This window comes from Leucoraja erinacea, chromosome 2 (genome assembly GCF_028641065.1).
Source record: "Leucoraja erinacea ecotype New England chromosome 2, Leri_hhj_1, whole genome shotgun sequence".
Lineage (NCBI taxonomy): Eukaryota > Metazoa > Chordata > Chondrichthyes > Rajiformes > Rajidae > Leucoraja > Leucoraja erinaceus.
The window spans coordinates 64,607,231-64,635,147 of NC_073378.1; positions in this window are offsets into that span (position 1 = coordinate 64,607,231).

Sequence of the window (27,917 nt, forward strand, 5' to 3'; positions counted from 1 at the left end):
TGGGAGCAGATGACCAAGCTTGTTGGTCGCATTTTAAAAGAGGAAAGAGAACTACTGTGGTGATGAGATTAAGAAACAAAGTTCCGTCTCTAAGGCCCTGAGCAGTTGATAGCAATACAGCCAATGATGATGAGTTTAAATTTAAGATGATCAAAAGTTTAGTATAAGAGGGTAGCAGACTGAAGGTTGAGGCTGGACGATAATAGAGGTAGGGAAGGATGAAACCAAGGAACGGTTTGAAAACAAGGGAAATTATTTTAAAAATTAGTGTTGCTAAACCAACAGACAACATAGCACAAGGACAATGGAGAACTGAGACCTGGACTGATTTGAAACATGAGCAGCAGAAATTGGATTTGTTTAAGTTTTTGAAGTGTAGAAAGGAGATTCCCCCAGTAATGCAGATCATCTGGTTACAGGATCAATGTGAATTAACCGTGAAATGTTACGCAAACGTATGTTGCTGAATATATATGTTTTATTGTGGCCATGTTTATTGAGTTTAGATTAACAAATAGCCTAGAACATAGATCAGTACAGGAGATAGACACAAAATGGTGGAGTAACTCAGCTGGACAGGCAGCATCTCTGGAGAGAAGGAACGAATGGTTTTGGGTCGAGACCCTTCTTTGGACCAAGAATGGTCTCGACCCAAAATGTCACCCATTCTTTCTCTCCGGAGATGCTGCCTGTCCCACTGAGTTACTCCAGCATTTTCTGTCTATCTTCGGTGTAAACCAGCATTTGCAATTTCTTTCTATACTTAGAACACAATACAGCACAGGAACAGGCCATTAAGCTCATAATATCCAAGACAACGATGTAACCAAGATGAACTAATCTCCTCTGTCTGTACATGATCCGTATCACTGCATCCTCTGCATATTTATGTACTGATTTAAAAGTCTCTCAAATACTACTATTGTATCTACCTCCACCACCACTCCTGGCAGCGCGTTCCAGGCACTCGCTAGTCCCTGTGAAAAATAACTTTCCTTTTTATCTAGTGTCAACTAAATACTATGCTCTCTAGTCTTTGACATTTATACACTAAGACAAGGTTTCTAACTGTATAACCTGCCTATGCCTCTAATAATTTTATTTTCTTCTATCAGGTCTCCCCTCAACCTCTGATGTTCCAGAGAAAAGTATTCAAGTTTGACCAACCTATCTTTGCAGTTAATAATCTAATCCAGACAGCATTTTGGTAAAGTCCCCAGAAATACTAGGGCATTGTGGATCTAGCGTGAGGGAGGAATTGAAGGAAGTTTACATTAGTAAGGAAATGGTGTTACAGTCGGTAAACTGTTGGGACTGAAGGCAGATAAATTCCCAGGGCCTGATTTTCCGCATCCCAGAGTACTCAAGGATGTGGCACCAGAAATCGTTGATGCATTGGTGATCATTTCCCAATTTTCTATAGACTCTGGATCAGTTCATGTGGACTGGAGGGCAGCTAATGTAACCCCAATTTTTTAGAAAGGAGGGAGAGAGAAAACAAGGAATTATAGCTAGCCTGATATCAGTAGTGGGGAAGAGCTTAAATCGATTATTAAAGATGTAATAGCAGCACATTTGGAAGGCAGTGACGGGATCGGTCCAAGTCAGCATGGATTCATGAAGGGGAAATCATGCTTGACTAATCTTCTGGAATTTTTGGAGGATGTAACAAGTACAATGGATCAGGGAGAGCCAGTGGATGTGGTATATCTGGATTTTCAAGAAGCTGTTGACAAGGTCCCACACAAGAGATTAGGGTGCAAAATTAGAGCACATGGTATTGGGGGAAGGGTATTGACATGAACATAGAACTGATTGCAAGACAGGAAATAAAGAGTAGGAATTAATGGGTCCTTTTCAGAATGGCAGGCAGTGACCAGTGGGGTGCTGCAAGGCTGAGTGCTGGGACCCCAGTTATTTACAATATATATTAACGATTTAGACAAAGGAATGAAATGTAACATCTCCAAGTTTGCAGATGACACAAAGTTTGGTGGCAGTGAGCTGCGAGGAGGATGCTATGAGGCTGCAGGGCAACTTGGATAGGTTGGGTGGGTGGGCAGATGCATGGTAGATGCAGTATCATGTGGATAAATGTGAGGTTATCTGCTTTGGTGGCAAGTGCAAGAAGGAAGATTATTATCTGAATGGTGTCAGATTAGGAAAATGGGAGGTGCAACGAGACCTGGGTGTCCTTGTACATCAGTCACTGAAAGTGAGCATGCAGGTACAGCAGGCTGTGAAGAAAGTAAATGGCATGTTGGCCTTCATAGCAAGTGGATTTGAATATAGGAACAAGGAGGTCCTATTGCAGTTGTACAGGGCCTTGGTGAGATCGAACCTGGAGTATTGTGTGCAATTTTGGTCTCCTTGTTTGAGGAAGGACATTCTTGCCTTTGAGGGAGTTCAGCGTACGGTCACCAGGTTAATTCCTGGGATGGCAGGACTGACATACGATGAAAGAATGGACCGACTGGGCTTATATTCACTGGAATTCAGAAGGATGAGAGAGGATCTTATAGAAACATATACAATTCTTAAGGGATCGGGCAGGCTAGTTGCCGGAAAAATGTTCCCAATGTTGAGGGAGTCCATAACCGGGGGTCACAGTTTAAGAATAAGGGCTAGGCCATTTAGAACTGAAATGAGTAAAAAACATTTCACCCAGAGAGTTGTGAATCCATCAGAGGGCTCAGGAAAGGAGAGGACTCTATTGCAGGCACATCCAGACAAGTCCAGGAGAAAACCAAAATTCAAACGGTAACATAAACAACAGGAAACAGAATTGAATCATCAGCAAGGAGTGAACATAGATAGCAGGCATATAACACTTGACTGATGAGGGGAGCAAAGTGAATGCAGGTGTAACTCATGATTAGATCAGGGGAGGAATGTGGAGAGAGTCTCAATTGTCTGCAGGTGTAACAGAATCTGTGAAATTCTCTGCCACAGAGGCAGTGAAGGCCAATTCACTGGATGTATTCAAGGGGAAGTTGGATGTGGCTCTTAGGGCTAATGGCATCAAGAGATATGGGGAAAAGCAGGAACAGGGTACTGATTCTGGATGATCAGCCATGATCATATTGAATGGCAATGCTGGCTCGAAAGGCCTTCTCCTGCACCTATTTTCTATGTTTCTAAAGGTCTTCTGCACACTTGTGAAAGTGTGACCCCCCCATCACACCCTTTCTGTAATGGGGTAACCAGAACTTCTCACAATACTCTAAATTTGCCCAAATCAAGGTCCTATAAAATTACAACATGTCTTTCTGATTCTTATACTGAATGCCCCATGCAATGAAGGAAAGTATACTATATCTTTTTTTACCTTCTTTATCACTCTATCTACTTGTGTTGAGGCCTGCATTGAGCTATGGACATGGACCTCAAGCTTTTCATTTAATTTCACTTCACTCTCTCCTTCTCCTTTTCACCTCTTGCCTTTGTCAATTACTACACACATCTGCCAAACAAACTCCCCACTTGCCAAGTATCCACTTGCCAGGTTTGCCACACACCCACTTCTCTTTAGCAGCTTTCTTCCCTGTATTACAATCAGTATGAACAAGGGTCCTGATGCAAAACTTTGTCCCACCATTCCCTCCACAGATGGTGCATGCCCCAGTGAGCTCCTCTAGCACACTTTTTTTTAATAACATACGATGTTATGATCATTGTTCCCAAAAAGCTCTTTCACTGAAATGCCAGTCTACAGGACAGAGAAGTTATTCCCTGATACAGGATCTAGTATGGTCCCTACTTGAATTGGAATATCCACATACTTTTTCAGGAAAACCTTTAGGATACACCTGACACATTTTAAGCCTTTAACATTAAGTTCCAGTCAATATTTGGGAAGTTAAAGTCGCCCCCTTTGACAATCCTGTTGCTTTTGCATCTCTCCTTAACCTGTCTACATACTGTACGTGGTATAAAGACTATGTGCATGCACATATCTATGTCCTTCATGATTTCATACACAAGTCTCCTGCATGCCAAGGAATAAAGTACTCTCCCTATAATTCAGTCCATCGAGTCCTGGCAACATCTTTGTAAATCTTTTCTGCATAGTTTGCGTTTAATGCCATTTTTATCCTGTAGCTGGGTGCAAAATTGAATGCAATAGTTTACAACTGCAACATAATGTCCCAAAATTAATATTCAAGGCCTTCACTGATGAATAATGCTAGTATGCCAAATATCTTCTTCACCACTCTGTTCACTTGCAACATCACTTTCAGATCTTTTGGTTTTGATGCTCAAGTGGGATTACAGAACTAGTGGGTTCGGGTGATTGATGATCAGCATGGTCTTGGTTGACCGAAGGGCTTATTTCCATGCTGTAACTCATGAAAGTGATGTCCTAGACCTAGTTACAGCAAAAGTAACATTTCCTTGACTTCACTCTTAGTTCCTCCTCTGTTATTTTTGCTCAAGTTTTTCTACATCCTCAGAGAATCACTGGAAATCCATGCCCAGAGGCCACTTAAAACTTTGTACGCAGTTACACTTCCCCTCAGCCTCCACCATTCTGAAGAAAATAACACCAAACTTTCTTCATAGCCACAATTTTTAAAACATCTAGACATCATTCTCATGATAATTAATGAACCATGATACATGTACACAGTCCTATGCTTTTAGACTATTGCATAATGCCACATGCATATACTTTATTTACAATGTTTAATATGGAGGTTGCTGCAAAATGAAAATTAAAAATTTGTAGTTATAGGTCATGAATAACGCTTAGCAGACTTTATGTGCTGATGATTTCTTTCAAAAGAAGCCGACAAAGAATAGCGTCATTCAATTTTTGTGTAATTAAATTGCTATTGTGGCATTCAAATTCCCTCAAATTGCATGCTGTGCTTGTATATTTACCATTTATGTGTTCACTTATGTGGGAGTACTTTTATCCTTTCCGTTGACAGGATTTATATGTGCCTATTTGTTGCTCAGACAACACATTTATATTCAGCAGCAGCTAATCTTATTTTACAACTCAGTGCTTCCCTTTAGCAGTCACCTGAAAGGATTCAGTTCGGTTTACCTACAATTAAACCTTACTCTTTAAAGGACATTTTCACTCTAAACACCACTGGAAAATTATTCATTATTAATATTGAGCTTCGTGAGATGTGGAAGTCATTGGAATAACCAGCATTTATTGTGGATCCCAGGTTGTCGTTGTGAAATTTATGATGAGCATTATTCTTATGCCACTGCAGTCCAGGTGTTGAAGGTTCTTGTGTACTGTGTTTGGGCCAAGCCACAAAGAATGGCACTAGACTACGAAATCTGATGTGACTTGGAGATTACGTGTTGGTGTTCCCTGTTCCTGAGTTGCCTGTTGTGTTTGTGATTCATGTTGCTGAAGGTGCCAAATACCCTGAGGATAACACCCACCAATACCGCAAAGCACCCGTGACCGTGGAAGTGACATACAATCAGAAAATAATTCAGAATCAAACCTTGGCCTCTGGTGTTGTGATGCAACAATACCAGCTGCACCACTGTGCTGTCCTAATGTGGTAAATGATACTGACACAAACACTGTGCGTATAAGTGGAGGAGTGAATGAAATCTGAAAGAGGTAGAAAAATAATCTGCATGCTAGAAATGATAGGTCCTGGACTAAACTGTCTGATTATCTGAAATGATTGAATTATTATTGAAGTCTGTTCTGTGCCACGTTAGAGGAGTTGCTGTTCCTCAAGCCTCACTGGGATAGAAGAAGACGCTAATTACATGGTCTAAGGGGTCAGCATAGGATTGGGATGGAGCCTTAAAATGACAGGACTGGGAGGTGATTGCTATTCTTGCGGTCTGTACTGTGGTGTCGTGCACCTATTCACTCAATGTGCACTTGGCTTCACCAGAGTTAAAGACCCAAGGCAGTTCACCAAACTGAAAGAAGTACAAGTAAATTACAATTGCTTCTCCACTTATCAGCTCCAGCCTTGGTTGCTATCTCCATCCTTCTCCCCCGACTTGTCTCATCTGCCAAACAAATCTTCCTTACCTCAATCCATCTATCACATCTGTTCTTATTCCACTCCATCTTCTCACATCCTTTATCATCTATCTCTACTCTATTCCATCAGTTCCAACCTGAAATGTAGCCTGTCCATTCCCTTCACATTGGGTACTGCCTGATCCAATGAGTTTGTCCAGCAGCTTGTTTATTTGGTGAAAAGGGCAGGAGTTGGGGCGGGTGTTGGCGGAAATGCTAATGTGGATTGGAGCTTCACAGAAAGAGTAATCCTTTCAGAACATTGAAGGAGAGGTGAAGGGAAGATATATCTTGTGGTTTCATTACCTTGAAGATGACAAAAATCATGGAGGAAGATCCATACTTACGTGTAACAACATATTCTTTATAGGAACATGCAGCCTTTACTGTATTCAGAATTAATTCCTTTTTCATCTGTCTGGTGAAGTGAATTGCCAAGTTTCCTTTTCATCTTTGAGGAGCTTGTGTACATTGTGCATCTGAAACAAATATGGAGTACAGCAGAAATATCAAAAGCAAAACAAATGGAATATATAGGTCAGGCGTAGGTCTGTGATGAGAGAATGAAAGTTATATAGAACTATAATAATATTAATAATAATAATAATAATAATAATAATAATAATAATAATAATGCATTTTATCTATGGGCACCTTTCAGAACACTCAAGGACACCTTATAGTTAAAACAAGCAAATTGCAAATATATACAGAATTCGGAGGGAGAGCAGCGGCAGCTAGCGGCAGCTAGTAGCGCCAGCATTCACACTCACTTCCGGCAGCCATTTGCAGCACACCAATAATAATAAAACACAACATTAAAGAAGAATTTAACATTAACCATAAAACATACCCCCACATACCCCTCACACTGTGAGGGGAGGCAGCAAAGTCCAGACTTCTTCCTCTTGTTCACCCTGTGGTCGGGGCCTATTTGAGGACTCCGCAGTCGCTACAATGGCAGCCCGATGTTTCAGGCCCTCTCGCCGGATGATGGAGCTCTGGCGTCAGAAGAACACTCTTCCGCGGCTTGGAGTGTCTGGAAAAGCTGCTTGCTACCGGAGACCGTGGCTCCCGAAGTCCACAGGCCGCGCTGATTGGAGCTCCAACACTGGCGATCTCGGCGAAAGATCCCAGGCTCCACTGTGTTCAAAGTCAGCAGCGCCCGCAGCTGGAAGCTCCGCAGACCCCACAGCTATGCAATGTTGGAGTCGGCGGTCTCAGCACTCCGGAGCTTACCACATGGTGACCCTCGGTAAGGCATCGCCCGCTCCGCGATGGTGCTTCAGCACTGCTTTGCCGTTGAAGCTGAAGATTCTAGCTGGTCCCGGCATGAAACGCCGCTCCAGTCCAGGTGGTAGGCCGCTAGGAGGGGGCGAAGATGCGGCTCAGAGGAAAGACGCATCTCCGGCCAGGTAGGGATAGAGAAAAAACAGTTTCCCCCTTCCCCCACCCCTTCAACCCCTTCCCCCCCACCCACCCCCCCCCACCCCCTCACACAAAAGAATAGACCACCAAAACAAAACTTTTTAACATACTAAACATTTAAAAAAGGGTGAAAGGATGAACAGCTGCAGGTTGGGCAGCCAAACTGGGCAACCATACTTACTGGATAGTGTGAATGAGATTCACAGTTAAATGAAAAGTTCTTGTTTTGAAGATTCTTCCTACAAATATAAAATTCCCAAGTAGTTGTTTAATCCTCTTTAACACAGCAGGGAAGTGAATAAAGAGGAAGTGGAGGGGGAAGGGGGAAATGAGGGCGAAATGAGGGGAGGGAGAGAGGGGGGGAGGGGAGGGAGAGAGGGGGGAAGCAGAGAGGGGGAAGGGAGGAGGGAGATAGGGGGGAAGGGAGGGAGAGAGGAGGGAGGGGAGGGGGAGAGAGGGGGAGGGAGAGAGGGGGGAAGGGAGGGAGAGAGGGGGGAGGGGGAGGGAGGGGGGGAGGCAGAGAGGGAGAAAGTTTGACGTTTATTGGTGTTTGTAGTGTTCAATAGCCTGATGGTTGTTGGGAAGAAGCTGTTTCTGAACCTGAAGGTCATGGTTTTCAGACTCCCATATCTTCTGCCTGAAGGCAGGAGTGAGGTGAGTGTGGTTAGGTTGGTTTGGTCCTTGAAGTGCTGGCTGTCTTTTTGAAGCATGGATCTGTTTGATGATGGGAAGGTCAGTCCCCACGATGAACCACAAACAATATATGGGACCATCAGTGCAGAGTTTTAACGTGCTCTTGTCACTAGGGAACAATGCTTCTGCGTCGAGAAGATTCTAAATGTCGTGTTTTTTTCTTTGTAGTTGAAATGAAATTAATATTAGCTATTAGGAGACTCAGATTAATGCTACAAAATATTATGACTTCAGTTGCGAGCATCTACAGAGACCCAGAACAAATTCTATTAACTTCTCTGCAGTTCACGGGTTAAAGAGGATCATTAGTTGAGATAAAAACAACTGCAGTAACTCAGCGGGACAGGCAGCATCTCTGGAGAGAAGGAATGGGGGATGTTTCAGATCAAGACCCTTCTTCAGAATGGGTAAGGATAAGATAAATGATGATGTAGAGAGATAAAGATCAATGAATAAAAGATATGCAAAAAAGTAATGATGATACATGAAACAGGTCATTGTTAGCTATTAGTTGGGTGAAAACGAGAAGCTTGTGAGACTTGGGTGGGGGAGGGATAGAGAGAGATGAAATGTCCGGGTTACCTGAAGTGAGCGAATTCAATATTCAAAGGTACACAAAAGTGCTGGAGAAACTCAGCGGGTGCAGCAGCATCTATGGAGCGAAGGAAATAGGCGACGTTTCAGGCCAAAACCCTTCTTCAGACCAATATTCATACCACTGGGCTGTAAGCTGCCCGAGTGAAAGATGAGATGCGGTTCCTCCAATTTACGTTTAGCCTCACTGACAATGGAGGAGACCTGGTACAGGAAGGTCTGTCTTGGAATAAGAAGGAGAATTATAGTGTCCAGCAACTGGTAGATCAGGTTGGTTCAGGGGGGCTGTGCGAAGGTGTTCAGTGAAACGAACGCCCAGTCTACGTTTGGTCTCGCCGATGTATAATAGTTCACATCTTGAACAATGAGTAGAGTAGATGAGGTTGGAGGAGGTGCAAGTGAACCTCTGTCTCACCTGAAAGGAGTGTCGGGGTCCCTGGACAATGTCGAGGGAGGAGGTGTAGCGACAGATGTTATGTGGTTAAGCGGTTGCAGGGGAAGGTACCTGGGCAGGGGGTGGTTTGGGTGGGACAGGATGAGTTAACCAGGGAGTTGCAGAAGGAACAGTCTCTGTGGAAGGCTAAAAGGGGTGGAGATGGAAAAACGTGGCTAGTGGTGGGTCCCGTTGGAGGTGGCACAAATTTTGGATTATGTGTTGTATACAACGGCTGATGGGGTGGAAGGTAAGGACTAGGGCAGTGGTTCTTAACCTTTATGACCCCACAACCCCATCGGATCTTCTTGGTCAGTGCCATGACCCCCAAAACAAAAACAGCCCTATTTCTTAAAATATGTCTGCCAATGCTCAGTCAATTGGATGGCTGCAGGGATGGATTTACGTGTAAGCTAGACAAACTTAAGCTTAGGGTCTCGAGATCTAGGGGGGCCTCTGCTCGCTCCACCAAGGTGTATAAAACTTTTGAGACAGTGGCGTTGTTACAAAACCTACCATCGGTGGTGCTGTGCTTGCGATTCTGGAGGCTTTGGTGATGTGGGGGGGAGCTCCACAGGTGAGGCATATGTTCGTTGTGGAGAGGAATTTGCTCCACAGATCCTTGGATCATTGCAAGTGCTGGACAAAGATAATGGCATGTAGTTTATTTAACCCTTTCCCCCCGCCGAACCTTGCTGCCGCACTGGGGGCCTACCCACCTTGCGGTGCACTGGGGCCTACTCACCTCGCATCCGCACTGGGGCTTACACACCTCGCCGGCGCACTGGGGGCCTATCCACCTCGTCGCCGCACCTGGCCGACCCATCTCGCACTGGGCCCACCCAACATTGCTGCCGGACCGGACCTACCAAACATCGCTGCCAGACCGGGGCTCACTGAACATGGTTGCCGCACCGCGCCCTACTCACCTCATTGCCTCACCGGGCTGGCCGAACCGCGCTGCACCACCGACCATTCGCCCACCGGGACCTCCCATGCATCGCCCGCCGACCCGGACTCTACTGCCCGCGGACTCCCACCATCAGGTCCACTGACCCTCGCCACTCCACCACCCTCCAGCAGCCCACAGCCATCGCCTTACCTGCAGCCTGGACTCAGCACCAGGCCTGAAGCCTCCACGCTGCTGATTCCCACTCCCCTGGGTTTGACTGCATTGGGTCCTAGTGCTAGTCACCCTAACCCTGGTTACCTCAGTGGCTGTTCCACTAGGTCTTCCCCATCCCCCTCAAACTATGCGACCCCTGCTCTTCCCACCTACACTACATTCGTTATGCCCCCCCCCCCCCCCCCCCCCCCCCCCCCCCCCTGACCCCCCACCCCCCCCCCCCCACCGCCTTGGCCTCAGTTCACTCACCTGCCTTTCTCCGGCCACAAACCTCCATCCCTGCCGTGTGTTCACCATCCCCCCCTGACCTCCCCCTCTCCGACACAGAACGGTCTGTCCTCAGCAGAGATCTTACCTTTGTCCCCCTCTGTCCCCACCTCAATGAGTTTCATGCCCACCACGACTTGGAGCTCTTCTACCATCGCCTCCGCCTCACAGCGTTCTTCCATGGGAAGGAGTCCTCGCCCCCTATTGATGATCTCTTTTCCCGTCTCCAACGAACGCCCTCCTCGTGGACCCCCCTCATGGCCTTCTGGCTTGAGACCTTTTTATCCAAAACTGCTGGCGGGACATCAACCACCTCAACTTCTCCATTCCCCTGTCTCACTCCAATCTCTCCCCCCCTGAACATACAGCCATCATCAACTCACTCCGCACCAACCCAGACTGGGTTATCAAACCCGCCAACAAGGGAGGCGCTGTGGTAGTCTGGCGCGTCGATCTCTACAAAGCTGAGGCCACGTGCCAACTCTCGGACACCTCCTCCTACTTACCCCTGGACCACGACCCCACAGACGAGCACCAGGCCACTATCTCTAGCACCATCACTGACTTCATCCACTCCGGCTCCCTGCCCCCCAGAGCCTTCAACTTCATCATTCCAAGGCCCCGCACAGCCCAATTGTACCTTCTCCCCAAAATCCACAAACCTGACTGTCCCGGAAGACCCGTTGTCTCTGCCTATTCGTGCCATACCGAATTTATTTCCACATACCTTGACTCCATCCTATCCCCCCTGGTTATAACCCTCTCTTCTTATGTTCAAGACACCTCAGACACTCTTCGTCGTCTCCGGGCATTCCATTCTCTAGGCCCCCATCCCCTCATCTTAACCATGGACGTCCAAGGCAAGGCAAGGCAAGGCAAGGCAAGGCAAGGCAAGGCAAGGCAAGGCAAGGCAAGGCAAGGCAAGGCAAGGCAAGTTTATTTGTATAGCACCTTTCAACAACAAGGTAATTCAAAGTGCTTTACATAAAACATTTAAAGCATTTGAAAGAAACACATATAAAATGACATTTAGATGTAAAACGATTATTAGATTATTCAGCTAAAATAATTACAAAATTAAAAGCAATCAAATAAAATATTTAAAATAGAATAAAACAAGGAATAGAAGTTACAGTGCAATATAGGTAATGAATAAATTGTATTGTTTACTGAAAGGCAGCGGCAAACAGAAAAGTCTTCAGTCTAGATTTAAAAGAGCTGAGAGTTGCAGCAGACCTGCAGTTTTCTGGGAGTTTGTTCCAGATATGTGGTGCATAAAAACTAAATGCTGCCTCTCCATGTTTAGTTCTGACCCTGGGGACACAGAGCAGACCTGTCCCAGACGATCTGAGAGGTCTGGGTGGTTCGTAGCTAAGCAGAAGATCAGAAATATATTTTGGCCCTAAACCATTCAGTGCTTTGTAAACCAACAGTAGTATTTTGAAATCAATTATTTGACAGACAGGAAGCCAGTGTAAAGACCTCAGAACTGGTGTAATGTGATCTACATTTTTGGTCTTAATGAGGACTCGAGCAGCAGCGTTCTGAATTAACTGCAGCTGTCTGATCGACTTTTTAGGGAGACCTGTAAAGACACTGTTACAGTAGTCGAGCCTGCTGAAGATAAATGCATGGACAAGTTTTTCCAAATCCTGCTGAGACATAAGTCCTTTAATCCTTGATATATTCTTTAGGTGATAGTAGGCTGACTTTGTGACTGTTTTTATGTGGCTGTTGAAGTTCAGGTCTGAGTCCATGACTGCTCCTAAGTTTCTGGCTTGGTTTGTTGTTTTTAGCATTACCATTTGAAGCTGGGTGCTAACTTTTAATCGTTCTTCCTTGGCTCCAAAAACAATGATTTCAGTTTTTTCTTTGTTTAATTGGAGAAAATTTTGGTTCATCCAATCGTTGATTTGCTCAATGCATCTACTCAGTGCTTGCATTGGACTATAGTCTCCTGGTGATATTGTTTTGTAGATTTGTGTGTCGTCTGCGTAACTATGGTAACATATTTTGATGTTTTTCATGATCTGAGCCAGTGGAAGCATGTAGATATTAAACAGAAGAGGCCCCAGAATGGAGCCCTGGGGAACTACACATGTAATTTTTGCACGCTCAGATGTGTAATTACCTATAGACACAAAGTAGTCCCTGTCCTTCAAGTAGGATTCAAACCATTTTAATGCTGTGCCCGAAAGTCCCATCCAGTTTTCCAGACGGTCTAGTAATATGTTGTGATCGACTGTGTCGAATGCAGCACTGAGATCGAGTAATACTAAGACTGAAATTTTGCCATTGTCTGTGTTTAAGTGAATTTCATTGAAGACCTTAACAAGAGCCGTCTCAGTGCTGTGGTGTGGTCAAAATCCTGACTGGAAGACATCAAAACAGCTGTTCATTAACATGAAATTGTTCAGCTGCTTTAAAAACAGCTTTTTCAATGATTTTACTGAGAAATGGGAGGTCCAGTCACTCTATACCTCCATCCCCCACCAGGATGGTCTCAAAGCCCTCCAGTTCTTCCTCGACCGGAGAATCAACCTATACTCTCCTCCATCTAGCGGAGTTGGTCCTTACTCTCAATAACTTCTCGTTTGACTCCTCCCATTTCCTCCAAATACAAGGTGTAGCTATGGGCATGCGCATGGGCCCCAGCTATGCCTGCATCTTTGTCGGGTACGTCGAACAATCCTTGTTCGAGGCGTACCAGGGCCCCCATCCCCGACCTCTACCACTGTTACATCGATGATTGCTTTGGTGCCACCTCCTGCACCCACACACAACTGACTGACTTCAACCGCTTCACGACTAACTTCCATCCACTACTCAAATACACCTGGACCATTTCCGACACTTCCCTACCATTTCTTGACCTCACTATCTCCATCGCAGATGATAGACTACTGACCGACATCCACTATAAACCCACTGACTCCCATGGCTATCTAGTCTACTCTTCTTCCCACCCTGCTTCCTGTAAGGAGTCCATCCCCTATTCCCAATTCCTCCGTCTACGCCGCATCTACTCCCAGGAGGAGGTGGTTCACACCAGGGCATCGGAAATGTCCTCCTTCTTCAGGGAACGGGGGTTCCCCTCCCCTACTATAGATGAGGCTCTTACCAGGGTCTCTTCCATACCCTGTAACACTGCTCTCCCCATCCCCCCACTCGTAACAAGGGCAGAGTCCCCCTAGTCCTCGCCTTTCACCCCACTAGCCGTCACATACAACAAATAGTCCCCCGTCATTTTCACCACCTGCAACGTGACCCCACCACTCGCCACATCTTCCTATCTCCCCCCGTCTTCTTTCCGCAAAGACCGCTCCCTCCGCAACTACCTGGTCCATTCTTCCCTTCCCACCCGTTGCACCCAAAGTCCACAGGCTGAGCAGGGCGGAGATTCACGCTGGCGGCCCTCGGCAAAGGGATACCGGGGCTCCACGGTGTTTAAATCAGCGTGGCCCGAGGCAGGCCAAACACTTCAGAGCTTCCAACGGCGATCCAAGTAAGGCATCGCCTGCTCCGCAGCGAATCCAATATGTATTTTAAAACCAACTGTTTAATAACAATATACAGTAGGATCTAAAAGTGTTGCACTCTCACTGTAGGGTAGTCATGGTCCTCTAGTCGTGCGGGTGGAGGGATTGGGGGTGGGGGGCCTCACAATTGACCCTCCCACTAACACACACACTCAGACACACACTCACTCACCCACTCACATACACCCACACACAACACATACCCACTCACACACACACACACTCACCCACACACACCCACTCACCCACACACACCCACCCCCACACACTCACTCACCCACACACACCCACTCATCCACACATACCCACTCACACATACACACCCACACACACCCACTCACACTCACCCACTCACCACACACACACCCACTCACCACACACCCACTCATCCACACACACCCACTCATCCACACACACCCACTCACACACACTCACCCACTCACCCACACCCACCCACCCACACCCAGACCACTGAAGCAGCCGCAGCTGCCGACTCTCAACACTTCCCCGGGCGGGGCCACCGCAGCCACTGTCGCCGACCTTCACTGTCTTCAGAAAGTCACCGATGCTGCTCTACTCCAGCTCCCCACGGGCCTCCACCAGCGACTCTGCCGACCTTTGCCTCTCCACCGGCCACCAGCGGGCCAGAGCCGTCACCTGACTAGAGTTCCAGGCTCAGGACCAGGACCACAACCTCCACCATGCAGACAGCACGTGGTCTGAATCTGCTGGGTCCTAGTGCTCCCACCACCTACTGGGAAGACCCATCAGTAGTGATGTGTCTTCCCCTTCCCCCTCTTTTAATCAGTTTACCCCGACCATACACCCGCCAGTTAAAATTTCCCACTTTATTATGGATTCCAATTTCTACAAATTATGATATATAAAACTATGTAGGTTCACACAAAATGTGAATGCTAGTCATCACAAAATATATGCAAACATTTTCTGAGATTTCAGGAAATTCTTGGCCCCACCTCCTTCGGCCCCCTTTTGGACTCCGGGCCCGGGTACGATGTTTCCCCTGCAACCCCCTCTCATAGGCCCTGTGTATACATATGCGCATACACAAACAAATTACTGTGTGTGGTATGTACCCTTGTTAGGTTCCTAAACATGGGCTCAACAAATTGATGTTATTTACAACCCCTTCGTGACCCCTGGAAAAACCCCAAACGACCCCCATGGGGGTCACGACCCTCAGGTTAAGAACCACTGGACCAGTTGCGACTAGGGGGAGGGGGAGCAAGGTGGAGCTGCGGGGTACTGAGGAGACACGAGTGAGGGCCTCATCTATGATGGGATAGTGAAACCCTAGTTCCCTTAAGAATTAGGAGATTTTGGATGTCCTGATATGGAACACTTCATTTTGAGCGCAGATGCAGCATAGACAGAGGAATTGGGAGTAGGGGATAGAATCTTTGCAGGAAGCAGGGTGGGATGAAATGTAGTTGAAATAGTTGTGGGGTCAGTGGGGTTGTAATATACGTCAATCAATTGTCTATTTCCTGTGACGGAGACTGTGAGATCAAGAAAGGGGAGGGAGGTGTCAGAGATGGTCCAAGTAAATTTGAGTGTAGGATGGAAATTGGTGGTGAAGTTGATGAAGTTTATGAGTTCTGCATGGGTGCAGGACGTAGCACCAATGTAGTCATCAATTTGATAAAGTTCGGGGATAGGGCCATTGTATGCCTGTTCAACCTACCCTACAAAGAGGCAGCCATAGCTGGGGCCCATGCGGGTGTCCATCGCTACACCTTGAACCTTGAACTTGGATGAAGTGGGAGGAGTCGAAGGAGAAATTATTAAGGGTGAGGTACAGCTCCACTCAGCAGAGTAGAATGTTAGTAGAGGGAAATTGGATGGTTCTGCAGTCGAGGAAGAAATGGAGGGCTTTAAGGCATTCCTGGTGGGGGATGGATGTGTAGAATGACTGAACGTCCATAGTAAAAATGAGGGAATGGGGGGCTCAGAAAGCAGAAGTCATTATAGAGACAAAGTGCATGTGAGGTATCTTGGACAAATAACCATATAACATATAACCATATAACCATATAACAATTACAGCACGGAAACAGGCCATCTCGGCCCTACAAGTCTGTGCCGACACAACTTTTTTCCCTTAGTCCCACCTGCCTGCACTCATACCATAACCCTCCATTCCCTTCTCATCCATATGCCTATCCAATTTATTTTTAAAATGATACCAACAAACCTGCCTCCACCACTTCCACTGGAAGCTCATTCCACACCGCTACCACTCTCTGAGTAAAGAAGTTCCCCCTCATGTTACCCCTAAACTTCTGTCCCTTAATTCTGAAGTCATGTACTCTTGTTTGAATCTTCCCTATTCTCAAAGGGAAAAGCTTGTCCACATCAACTCTGTCTATCCCTCTCATCAGTTTAAAGACCTCTATCAAGTCCCCCCTTAACCTTCTGTGCTCCAGAGAATAAAGACCTAACTTATTCAACCTATCTCTGTAACTTAGTTGTGGAAACCCAGGCAACATTCTAGTAAATCTCCTCTGTACTCTCTCTATTTTGTTGACATCCTTCCTATAATTGGGCGACCAAAATTGTACACCATACTACAGATTTGGTCTCACCAATGCCTTGTACAATTTTAACATTACATCCCAGCTTGTATACTCAAAGTTCAGGAGGGATTAGACTAGGGGGAATAGGATGGAGTCGAGGTATGTGGAATTCATTTCCAAGCGACAGGAGCAGGCAGAAACTCTGGGTCTGCCATGGCAGATGTATTTATGGAATTTGGGGAGAAGGTAAAACCAGGCTGTGTGAGGCTGGGAAATTATAAGGTTGGAGGGTGTGGAAGGCAGACAGCCAGCAGTGATGAAATTAGAAATGGTATTTGAATTACGTTTTGGTGCTCGTCTGTGGGATATATAGATTCTCCACAAATCATACCAGAAAATGTTATGATTTCAATCAATCAACCTTTATTGTCATCTTGCAAGCAACAGTTGTTACAGTGCAAAATGAAAAGACGTTTCCCAGTGAATAGCGGAGCATCGCACATGAAATTTAAACACTTCACACATAATAACACTAAAAACAATCCAGTCCCTGATGGAACAGTATAAATAGTTAAAAGCAGGTAAAAAAAAAAAAAAAACACAATGTTAAAATTCAATAAACCAATCATAAAAATGTCCGGGGCCGCTGATTTGAGTGGCCAGTGCCAGTATTAAAGTGTCCGTGCCAGCCGCAGAGTCAAGTCAAGTGACTGTGGGTGCAGAGTGACTGTTTAGCAGCCTCACAGCCTGTGGTAGGAAGCTGTTTAGCAGCCTCGTAGTCCGGGCTTTGATGCTACGATATCTCTTGCCTGATGGCAGGAGATCCAGGTGTGCGTGGAGGGGGTGCAGTTTGTCCTTGGCAATTCTCTGTGCTTTCTTCAGACAGCGGCTCTGGAACAGTTCTTGTACCGAGGGTAGGGAGACGCCAATAATCCTCTCTGCTCCCCTCACTACCCTCTGCAGAGCCTTCCTGTCCGAACAGTTGCAGGTGGAGTACCACGTATTTATGCAGTATGTGAGTACAGACTCCACCGTGCCCCTGTAGAAAGTCCTGAGGATGTTGGTGGGGAGTGAGGCCTGTTTTAGTTTCCTCAGGAAGTGCAGTCGCTGATGGGCCCGTTTGACGGTCCCAGTGGTGTTCCTGGACCAGGTGAGGCTGTCCGTTATTTGCACACCGAGGAACTTTATGCTCTCCACTCTCTCCACTGCAGTGCCACTAATGTTGAGCGGTGTATGCTTTGGCTGCGCCCTCCTGAAGTCGACAACCATCTCCTTAGTTTTTTCGACATTCAATTCTAGGTTGTTTTTGCCGCACCAGTCCACCAGTTGTTCTACTTCCTCCCTGTACATTGTTTCGTCATCTCCACTGATGAGTCCCACCACTGTAGTGTCGTCCGCGAATTTTATGATTTTATTTTCCCTGAATCTGGCAGCACAGTCATGTGTGAGCAGTGTGAACAACAGCGGGCTGAGCACACAGCCTTGAGGGGAGCCGGTGCTCAGCGTGATCGAGCCTGAAGTGTTCTTGCCAACACGGACTGACTGCGGTCTCTCTGTCAGAAAGTCCAAGATCCAGTGACACAGGGTGGTGTTGAGGCCCAGCAGGGTTAGTTTCTCCACAAGTCTCTGTGGGATGATGGTATTAAACGCTGAGCTGAAGTCAATGTACAGGATTCTGGCGTATGTGTTCTTGTGTTCCAGATGCGCGATTACTGTGTGCAGCGTGGTAGAGATGGCATCTTCTGTAGAGCGGTTGGGGCGATAGGCAAACTGTAGGGGGTCTAACGATGAGGGGAGGCTGGCAGTAATGTGGGGTTTCACCAGGCGTTCAAAACACTTCATTATTATTGGGGTCAGGGCGACAGGGCGGTAGTCATTTAGGCAGGCAACCACTGGTTTCTTCGCTATGGGGATTATCGTGGAAGTTTTGAGGCATGTGGGGACAATGGCCTGACTAAGGGAGATGTTAAAGATGTCTGTTTTGGACGTTGAGGTGCAAGTGTGTTATTTGATCCGATCCGATATGATAGAACTTTATTTATCCCAGGAGGGAAATTTATCTGCCAACAGTCCTAAAAAAACAAGATACATGGAACATGAAATTAAAGTGAAATAAAAATTCATGGTGTGATAAATCTAAATTACAGTGAACAACCTCTCCGATACTGAACATTAACTTTCACACGATTTTCCATTGACATTACTGTTCCAATTTATATTGCTTGTTTTAGGCATGTCTTTATGAGGAATCCAATATGATTGGCTGAAAAGGTTAAGGGAGTAATTATCTTTTCACAAACATAATGGAGGCAAACATTATTTCCGAGAACTCTGTTATTTCTCAAAACCCAATGAGAATTACAGGACAATTTAAGTATAGTGAACAGTCAACGCTGTTCCTTTATCACCGACTAGGTTGTCAAATTAGTTTCTCGATTCAAAAGTCCTGTCGTACCTTCTCGTTAATCCCAGCATTTCCTTCTTATTTATTTCAGATTTTATCCAGATTTTGTGTTGCTTTTCATTGTGTCTGATTATGAATATATTTCCTGCTGTGAGGAAATATAAATCATTTAACATAGTTTAAAATGGGTATGTTGGAAAGCATTTGCTGCATGCATGAGAAGTCCTAATCAGATTTATATATAATAACTAACATGTCAAGACTAGTTGATGAAAGGAAGTCAAGACAGGATGAAAATTAAATAAGTTACTCTGTTTGAAAGTCGGCCTTTTTAAAGTTTTCCTGTGACCTCAAAGGACATTTAATTCTTTGTTGTTTTTTCCTTTGCCACAAGAGTCTGTCACTGTCGTGTAGCCATTTTCCATTCCGAAGATGTTTGCAACTGCCATCTGCTTCGAGATACGTTGTCTAGGATACTGCAGGTTTCATTATATGAGTATAAGAAGTAGTTTACTAAACTGGCAGCCAAATGCTCTGCAACAGCAGTGACTCCTTTGTTTTATATTTATTTTTATTACTTGGGGAAAGAGATTGTAAATTGTGTTTAATCCAAGCAAGTGTTAAGGGCCTGTCCCACTTGGACGGCCTAATCCATGAGTTTAGAAGACACTATACGAGTTGAAAAAAATGTCAAGATCATGTTGACTCGCCGAAGTAAAAGACCTCCTAAGATCTCTGACTATGTCTACGAACAACTATGACAATGTCTACGACCATGTCTACAACCTCCTACGACTATGTCTACAACCTCCTACGCCCCCCCTCGACCTCAGTCTTCCGCACCTAAGACCAACTACGACTAGCTACGAGTGGAAAATTATCACATGATAAAATATCATGTTTGCATTTTTTTCTCGGGCCAGTTACTGACCTATGACTACCTACGACTATCTACGACTACCTACGACTACCACATGACCTACTACGACCTACCTATGATCTACCTACGAGTGAAAAGTATCCATTTTTTCTATGCCGTCCTTTTTTTTTACTCGTGGACATTTTTTATCAGGCTGGAAAAAACGCCGTGACCTACTTGAGGCCACTAGTACGCGAGACCACTCACGAGCATGAGGAAGAGTTACAAAGATGTCCTACGACCTCCTATGACCTCGTGGCAACCATGTTACGAGTTTGAGTCAAGGGCATGAAAGTGGGACAGAGGCTTGAGGTGTCGCACTTTGGGAGGTGAAATATATGCTGCAGCAAGTACACATTTATCAGTAGAAATTGTTTCAGCTTGCTCCATATTAGTACTTGGGTGAGATTCCTGTGTAGCAGAATACACATCAAATAAGTTATTTAGTGTACAGTGCTTCCATTCCTTTGTAGCAGTAGGCGAGTTGGGATCCAAATCCAAGCGTTGTGGTTTCAATAGTTTCTCCATCTCGATGTCGCACTGCTTAACTTCTGAGATTGAGTTACTTAAATTGTTGTGAGGCAAATGAAAAATTCTAATTTACTTAAACTTTATTTAAGCTTTAAGCAACTCTTTTCTGTAATACATATCTTCAAAACGCCTGGAAATTATCGCTGATTCCGCACATGCGCACACTTGAAGTAGCATGGAAAAATACTCCCAAATTACCCTTGCATTACTAATGCTGCTTTTTTAATTTGGTTTTAAGGCTGAATCAGAAAGATGACCTTCAGTGGTTTTAATTCAAGGTCTTGAGGAGAGAAGTAGGAGATCTTTTCAACCAACTTTGATTGGTACCTCTTTTAATTGGACAATTTATCTTATTTAATTGAAAATAACAAAAAAAATTATAATCTACAAATTTATCATCTACATTCTTATTGGTTTGCTGCTTTTAATTAAAGAAACATTCTTTAAGATGATTACTTTACTCTAGAATTCACCAAGCATGCATGAGATATCTGACATAGAATGTAAAATAACGGAATTATCTAATTGCATTCTACTTTTAATTTCCCCTCACTGGTTTTGGAGCATTTAAAGTTTTTGATATTATCTGAATAAGATGTTGACAAAACGACAGGCTCTGGTGTCCTCTTCTTCCGGGTGGATGAGTTAGGCTGAAGGGATTGTTTCTTGGCTGTATGACTATGCTTCAGTCTGAAGAAGAGTCTCGACCTGAAACGTTGCCTATTTCCTTCACTCCATAGATGCTGCCTCTACCTTTGATTTTCATTGCATCTGCAATTCCTTCTTAAACTCTTTAAATATTAGTTAGCAGCAAAGTAATTGTCACTGCGGTATAATGTTTTTTTATTGCGTAGATGGTACTATAGATATGATTATTTATCTATTTATAACAACAGCTTGTGTACAGAAAACACATTTAATAATGAAAATTGAACCATGGTACTTCACAGGGCACGACTGAAAAACAAGCATCAAGCTGCAGGAGGGACCATTAGGAAGAATGGTAGAGTGCTTTGTGGAAAAGAGACCTCCAAGGTTTTCACTTGCAAAGAGATAGAAGGAGGTACAATTTGAATATGGAGAGATTATAATCAATGGTGAAGTGAATATTCAGGGGAAACAAGGGTGGGTGTGTTATGGATGCCAGCACAGATAAAGAAAATATTGAGACAAAGAAGAATAAATGAAAATTTAACATTTTATATTATGGGCATTGGAGAGACCAGGGTTCAATTTTCTGGAAATTTGACTCCACAACCTTGCTTCCCCTCCAATGTTATGCAATTGAAAATGTATTTTCTTTCACTTGAATTTTTTGCGATGTGTCTCTCAATATCATTTAGCAGTCAGGTTGCAGCCAGTGTCATTCTTCATGCAACACTTGTTTTGCTGCACTGCAGAGAAACTTGGACCACATTGTTGCGTGATGCCCGTTGTCAGATATTCCTGAGACACCAAGGTTTTACTCTCAGGGCTAGGCTGCGATGCCTATGAAAACAAAATATTCACCTAATCAATAATTAAAACATTGCAGACAGTGGAAGTGTGAAATAAAAACAGAAAAATGCTGGAAATGACCAATGGTCCCAACAACATCAATGGGGTGAGGAAAACAGAGTTGCTGTGTACGAAGGAACTGCAGATGCTGGTTTAAACCGAAGATAGACACAAAATGCTAGAGTAACAGCAGGACAGGCAGCATCTCTGGAGAGAAGAAATGGGTGACGTTTTGGGTCGAGACCCTCCTTCAGACTGATTAAAAAGAGTTAATGTTAATCAGACGCAGGAAATGTAAAAACATTTTAAGAGGCAGAGAAGGGTGAGGGGTGAAGAGACCAAAGGGAAAATATGTACCTGCAACCCTGATCCGCACCATCACATAAAAGCTGTCCACCCAACATGCTGTGATTTCCAGGCAGTGATATTATCAGTCACACCCAACAATACGTTCCCAAACATATTTGCAGAGAGTAACTATATGTTTGAGAATTGTATAGTGTATATAATGGTAACTGTTGTTACATGTGCATGGAGCAAATAATTACTAAGGTAGACCATGTATATTGAGTCACGGGACAAACGGGAAAGGAAGGGTGTGAGATCAAGCGGGGCCTAAATATGTACATGAGTGTGGGCGGACCCTGATACCGACTGCTGAGTGACACACGGGTTAGCGTGCATACGCACACACGGGCTACGGTGCCCGCAATCTCAATATGATACAACTGTACCTTTAAGAACCGAGTACCATATGGTGTGATTTGAGTCATGATATATTCATGTTATCAGTCTCGTGAATATGTGTACGAGTATGCGTAGTGTACTTTTGTACAATAAAGACAACCCACACTGGCAATTGCTTGACTGAAACCTTTGTTTGTTACTGTCTACCTGTCACTACTGTAATATCTTACAGCTTGAACCATTTGATTAGATCTGACAAAGACATTCACTGTTTCTCCTTCCAGCATTTTCAGGTTTTACTCATCACAACCACCCTTTCCTTCCTGAATGAATTGGTGCCCTGTTTGCCTACCAGGGGTAAGCACAAACCCAAACCACCAGCCTCCACCCCTGCCATCAATTGTTATTGTCAGGCATTGCAGGTGAAAGAGGAAGAGGAAGAGGAAATGAGTTATTTCAGGGCAAACCATTTGTGGACAGGAAATGTTGCTGAAATTACCTTCACATTATTAAAGGTGCGTTTGAGAAATTTCCTTGAACGTGGATAGTGACAGAATCTCTGATTTGTAATGCCCCTCATACAATGTTATAAGTGATTGGGCCATTTCAGAAATGGCAAAATAAGCAAGAACACGTCTGGAAAGTCTGAATCTGCTGTTGCTGGTTGCTGGAGATGGGAGATGACAACACTTTCCATTAATTTGAAATGGAAGCTTCGCAGATGACAGAGTAGTTTATGGAGACATTTTTTGTGAGGACATATTGATTATATTTTCCATTTAGAGTAGGAATGGACGTATGATTGTGAACAGTTAAATGGGAATGAGTTCACGAGGGCAAGTGATGGGTGCCATGGACATGAAGCTCATAAAAAAAATCACAGGCATTTGAAGGAGAAGTTAGAGCAGAATGTAGATTCAGGACGGAAGCATGAACTGCACTTTATTTATTAACAGTTTGTTAATTGTGAGGATGATCCAAATCCCATAAGCTTTAGGCAGTTTACTCTCATAATATTTGGAAACCGATTTTACATTGGACATAGGAAACCATTTAACTGTTGGGGATTAGATTCAGACACACCAGACAAATCTCCAACACTGTTAGATAAACCAAATGCATTTTCCTCTCAATTAAGTCACCATGAGAAATCAATATTAACTCCATCATTCCCCTTTTGCTCCTGCCTCAAACTGTACTACACTGCCAAGAATTGTAACCTTTCAATACATCTTCATGTGCAGCAAATTGAGGCACCATTCTTTGTGCCAATATTTTTAATGTCCAGTCAGATAGGTACAACAGTGTACTGCACACATAGATAAGATTTTGCTGCTCTGCTTTGCACTTGACTGGGGGACTTTAAAAAAAGTTTATTTGACACAAAACGTTTTAAAATTAAAACCCAAAAGCACTTGATAACATGTTTTACAATCCCTTTTCAAATTGTAGCTATCTTTAATTTGAAAGAAAAAAAAACACCATTCTTCTTTCATCACAGCTCATTAAAATAACTTTCATTGGGTCAAAGAGAAGATTAGTTTTAATTTTGATTATTTTTAAATAGGAATTTCCTTTTTTGGGAGACCTTGAACTGGACTTTTAATTTGCTGCCTATGTCTTAAACAGATTTTCCTGATAGCTTGCTTGATTTAGGAAAGTCAATAGAATAATCTCTTACTGGCTCCCTTATTATATAAATACCAAATGGAAGAATTTTGCATCCCCCTCTGTTGACTCAGTCCCTATGTCTCCCTGGTAACAGGAAAGATGAGTTACAGTCTTTAATTGTGAGAAAAGATTATGGCAAATAGGTCAGTAATAGTTAAAGGAGAATGTTAAAGCCTCTGTGAAATCTTTGTTAACTTGCAAAAACAGAGCAAAAATATGCTATTTTGTAGTTTGCTTAACTATTGACCAAGATCATGGCTTTATTAAACTTGAAAGACTACAGCACGGAAACAAGCCCTTCAGCCCACAATGTCTCTGTTCTACTTGCCTCACTGCATTTACTTGTGCCATCCCTATATCCAGGCCTTATCAGAGGGGGGCAATGAGTGCCATTTGGCATGGGCCTCATGCCTGTCTGCTTTAACCATATAACCATATAACAATTACAGCACGGAAACAGGCCATCTCGGCCCTACAAGTCCGTGCCGAACAAATTTTTTTTTCCCCTTAGTCCCACCTGCCTGCACTCATACCATAACCCTCCATTCCCTTCTCATCCATATGCCTATCCAATTTATTTTTAAATGATACCAATGAACCTGCCGCCACCACTTCCACTGGAAGCTCATTCCACACCGCTACCACTCTCTGAGTAAAGAAGTTCCCCCTCATATTACCCCTAAACTTCTGTCCCTTATTGTTTTATCTGTCCCTTATTGCTTTAAAGGGATCTTGATTTGGGAGGCTCTAAAATTGAGGGGCCTCTGCTTGATCTTGGTTTGGGGGCTAGAGGCCTGGGCCTCAGTTCATTTATGAGAGAGCCTGCCTATATTGCTTTATTTGCTTGACATGTACCACCACCGCACTCTTGATTAGAAAATTCTGAACATTCATTTCCTTTTAAAGAGGAATTTATTCTGCATTTTGAGTTGGAGCATCATGGAGCTGGAGGAGTTTTCGGAAGTCGGGTGCATAATTAGTAAGAACATTGGGAGGTCAAAGAGTAGGCTGGATGTTGCTTTGGCAAATAATATTCAGGAAAATCCCAAGAGAATTTCTGTACATTAATGGAAAGAGCGTAACTAGAGAGAGAATTCAGAATCCAAAGCCATCATCTCTGTGTGGAGCTGCAGAATACAGGCGAGGTCCTCAATGAGCACTTTTCCTCTGTTTGTACTCTGGAGAAAGACATGAAGATTAAGGATCTTGGGCTAGTTAATAGAAATATCTTTAGCACAATCTCGATTATAGTTGAGGAAGTGCTGAATGTTCAAGGGCACATGAAGATAGATAAATCTCCAGGGCCTGACCAGATATATCCTAGGACACTGGGGAGCTAGAGAAGAAATTGCAGGCACCCTGGCTGAGATATGTGAATCATCAGTAGATGTTGGTGGGGTGACAGAGGACAGGAGGATGGCCAGTGTCATGTCTCTATTTAACAAATGGCTGCAAGGAAAAGACTAGTGAATCTAACATCTGTGGTAGTCTGGTTACTGGAGATGATTCTGAGAGATGAGATATATATATGCATTTGGATAGATACAGATAAGGGATAGTCAGCATGTACTGGAAGATAATATCTTATGCATCTGAGTTTTTTTGATGGAATCAAAAAAGATTGATGTGGGCAAAAACATTGATGATGTCTATATGGACGTTCTGAAGGCATTTGATAGGATTCCATACAGTAGGCTGCTCTGGGAGATTAGATTGCATGGGGTTAAGGGACAACTAGCTGACAATAGAGATTTGGTTTTATAAAAGGAAGTAGAGGCTGTTGGTGGAAGGTTGTTTTTCAGACTGGAGGCCGGTGATTAGCGGTGTGCCTCAGGGGCTGGTGCCGGGCTCATTGCTGATTTTGGTTTATATCAATGATTTGGATGAGAATGTAGATCTCTAAAACCCTTCTAAAACTGTTGAAAATACTGGCCCCATCCATTCAATATTATCTCAAGTAGCAAATGCACTGTTCCAGCAATGGAGAATCTTCATTACATCTCAGCTCTGGCAAGAATATCCTTTTTTAAAGTAAAGAGATCATCCCGTATACAGTATTCCATTTGTGGTCTCACTGTAAAGGTTTGTTTTTATTTCAAACAGATAACAACACAAAAATTAGTAATAAAGCATTAAAATCTTTATTTCGCCCAGGCGGGTGTGTCAGTAAACTCTTACAGTATGTAAGATACAGACTATAGAGTATCCCCACACAGAGGAAATGTTCAATCAGATATATTTATACCCCAATAATCAGCAATTCAGCTATACTTTATCTTACAGATCATCATACAGCCTCTTGACTGTTAGGATTGACAGGTTCTTCCGATAGAGGAAAGGTTAACCCATATATGGTTATGCTGAAGAAGCTATTTTTTTGCGGATTCAAGCATTTGTTTTTTTACCTTGTTGATGCACATTACAATCTTGTAGAGTAAACAGTGTGAGCCAAGTGTCTGAACATTCTCTTAATTGTTTTTCTCTATGATATAAACATACATGTATTTGTGCTGTTATCTCGCTAGTGTTATGGAAAAAGGGCAAAAACATTTTTGTTATGATGGTGTAACCTTGTTAGTGTAATAGGAGAAAGGTGAAAGTATCCATTTTCTTGCTTCTAAATCTACAGCTGAATCCATTTTGTAACTTTCAAGTCTTTAAACTTTCTCATTCCTTCCTCTTTATCAGTTATGATAACATTCACAATCACAGGTCGCAGACAGTTAACAATAAAAATCAGAGCGGTGATTAATAAAAACATAGAGCCATAATGTAATACAGTACCCAGAGTCCAACAAACCAACTGAATGTCCAGCAGCTCCTACTTCCTTCATTGAACCCATGCATGTCACTGCCAACCTTATGGATCTATTCAATTTCTTGGAAAATATTGATAGCAACGGCAGTGATATTAGAGAATTCATCAGGGATCTAGGCACAACACTCGTCTTATTATAATACAGGTGCCTCTTTGTTGATCTTTATGATCATTACTTATTTTATAGTAAGTACATTTTTTAATATTATCTCTCATTAATCAGCTGCAGCAATGACAGGATACGTATGTCTGATTGTAATTTGGTTTAAACCTGTCCTTGAGCTCGTAGAGGGTTATGACAGAAACCCAACATCCTATTCAGATGAGGAAGCTTGTTTACCTTACAACACTTCTATCATTGTAGCCCTCACAGTTACAGCATGAAAGCAGGCTGACAAGCCATTTTACTACTGCTGGTAAAGTCACAGAATAATAGGCTACTGGTCTTTATGCAAGGATATGGAAAAAAAGGCTGAACATAGGTCAATTACTGTAAAAGTGTCGGCTTCTGCTGGTATAGATGACAGAATAATATTTGTGTCAGGTACTAAAGGACTATTTTTAATAGCTCTCAAGTCTCGGACAAACAACATTCATTACGTCTTCCCACTTTTGGGATTGGCAGAATAGGAGTATTACACAGACTTTACATTTTCACTAATAGTGCTTGTTGCAATAAAGACAATCATGTCAATCATAAAGACCATAGCTATCCCTTCTTCAGCCTCCGGGGCCAGTCAATATTGTTTTAAACATG